Source organism: Echinops telfairi, unplaced genomic scaffold (assembly GCF_000313985.2).
Source record: "Echinops telfairi isolate 266 unplaced genomic scaffold, ASM31398v2 ScPeMD7_3533;HRSCAF=4204_0, whole genome shotgun sequence".
Classification (NCBI taxonomy): domain Eukaryota; kingdom Metazoa; phylum Chordata; class Mammalia; order Afrosoricida; family Tenrecidae; genus Echinops; species Echinops telfairi.
The window spans coordinates 64,548,125-64,550,855 of NW_022107431.1; the positions used below are offsets into that span (position 1 = coordinate 64,548,125).

The 2,731-nt window shown below is 40.7% G+C and overlaps 1 pseudogene; it reads right to left on the reverse strand.

Moving 5' to 3' along the window:
• Positions 1-802: 802 nt before the first annotated feature.
• LOC115871036 lies at positions 803-950 on the reverse strand (annotated as a pseudogene).
• Positions 951-2,731: the final 1,781 nt, after the last annotated feature.

A 2,731-nucleotide genomic window follows, 5' to 3' on the forward strand; every position in this document is an offset into this window, starting at 1 on the left:
CAAAACTTAGTATTTGAAAGACAATATAAACTTCATCAATCATATAACTAACATCCACCTTGCCTTTTAGTACACCCTCCCTCATTCCAGAGTCAAGCCCTGGGATCAACAGGCAGTTAAGTGAACAGAACAAGGGAATACTGCATGTTTTAAACTAAAAAAAGCTGTGCATCAGGGTTGTATCCTCTCACCAGACTTGTTCAATCTGCATAGTGACCAAATCATCCGAGAAGCTGGATGAAACGAAGAAGAACGTGGCGCCAGGACTGGAGGAAGGCTTGTTAACAGCCTGTGCTGTGCAGACCAAAGAAGGATCGATGTGGTACTAGAGAAGAATATTAAAAGTAATATGGACTGCTGAAGTGACAAACCAACCTGTCTCAAAAGAAGCATGGCCCTAGTGCCTCTTAGAGGTTAGGATGGTGAGCCTTCATCTTACATACCTTGACGATGGTATCAGAAGAAACCAGTCCTTAGAGAAAGAATCATGCTTGGTGAAGTAGAGGGGTATTGAAAAAGAGTAAGGCCTTCAAAGAGACGGATTGATGCAGTGGCTGCAGCAACGGGCTATAGTGCGGGACCAGGCAGTTTCCTTCTGATGAGCCTGGGGTTGCTATGGGTGGGAACCGACTCGATGGTACCTAACAGCAACAAACTCATCCCCTGAGTTTAAAGTCAGGTCTCATATGAAATAAGGGACAGTACAATGTACACTCAGCCAATCACAGAATCTTTATATCATTATTTTTCTTTTCATTCAAAATCTCCAACAAGTATAGAACACCTATGTTTAGGTCACTGTGGTAAATGCTTTGATGATAGGGCAAGCGGCAAAAGAAAGCGCAACAGAGATCAAAAGAACATTCTATTTGGGAGAACAAAACAAAGCAAAATAAAACAACCATCTGTTTTTACTACACTTGATCTTAGCCAAAAGGCCGAGAAGCGATAACCATCTGTTTTTAAAACAAGCAATCAATCAAGCAAAACAAGGTCTATTCTTTATTTAACATGTTTGTGATCATTTTACATTAGTTTTTCTGAGTTCTAATTTCCTCAACTATAAACTGGGGCTCAGATGGTTCTAATAAAGATAAAAAGAAATAATAAGTGTTAGAAAATAAACATAGTGTCCTACAAATATGTCCCATACAATATGAATACTAAAACTGTTTACCTGAAATTCAGATAGAATTGGGTTTCCAGTATTGTGTCTGACAGCCCTAGTGTGTGCTAATGGTTGCCACTGGTTGTGGCAACCCTTTCATCCCTAGCTGAGTCAAACACATTGACTATATTTCTAATTCCACAAAAGGCAGTTATCCCTAATTACATTTTGCATCTAGTATGTAAGTTGCTCCCAAATGAAGCTAGTAAATATCAATCAAAATTCAAATCCACTACGTCATACTGCCTCTTTAGTAGTTGAAAGCACTTTGAAAAGGAGAGTGCCCAAGTGTTCATTATTACAAATGACCTCTCTGTTTACTTCCTTGTCCCGAGGATAGCAAAGGGACCGACGACAGCAACAGGACTATGGAGATTAAGGGATGCCATGACATGTAGAAAAAAATTCTGTTTTTAACATATCAGTTTCCAGGATGATGACCTCTTACAGGAAATCTGTTTTTCTAGGGATACTAAGGCAAGTAGGTGCTTTATTTTAAGTGAGTGGCGTGGTAGCAAATTACTGGGTTGAAACAACTGTTTGTTCTCGTCCATTTCTGGAAGCCAGATTGAGCTGTGGACAGGGTTGGTTCTTTCTGGCGGCTCTGAGGGAGGACATGTTTCATGCCCGTCTCCTAGCTCTGCTGGCTTCAGGGAACCTCATTCCTTGGTTTGTAGACACATCTACATGCCAACCTTTGCTTCCATCTTCACAGGGCCTGCCTTCTTGTGTCTCTGTCTGTGATGTCTCATGCTTTTCTGTCTCCTATAAGGACATCCAGCTTGGATTTAAGGTCCACCCTAATCCAGGATATTAGGAAGGATTTAACTCCAGAGATGCCTAATCCAGGATTAGGAGAAGGAAGAATTTCTCAAGAAGTTTGGAGGAATGAAAAATCAGAGAATCTTGGAATACTAGAAAATCAGAAGAGGGAAGGGGCGTTTAAGAAGAAAAGTACACAGGCATGTGTGTGATAGTTAGGTTTTATGTAAAATTGGCTGGGTCAAAAAGTTTCCCTTGATGTGATCTAATATAATAGAACTCCATGATGGGATCTTCTATGAGCAAGCAAGCTGGTGTGAGAAAAATAGAGTTGAGTGCTACCTCCTAAATCTGGTCACAGCCTTGATATGATTGAAAGGAAGTTTCATTGGAGACCTGGCCTACTCTTTTTACATTTTTATTAAGAGATCATTTTACTAGGGGCTCTTACAGCTCTTATAACAACCCATCTATCAATTATATCAAGTATATATGCACATAGGTTTCCATCATTATTTTCTAAGCATTTACTCTCTATTGAGCCCTTAGTATCAGCTCCTCTTTTTCCTTCCCTCCCCTGATCCTTGTGGCCCCTTGATAAATTATAAATTATTATTATTTTCATGTCTTTCACTGACCGCTATCTTCTTCCCCCCATGGTTTCTGTTGTTTGTTCCCTTGTGGGTGGTGGTGGCGGGTGGTTAGGTGTCGATCATTGCGATTGGTTCCCTCTTCCTCTCCACCTTACCCCTACCCTCCTGGTATCACTACTCCCATTCCTGTTCCTGGATTCCATGTATC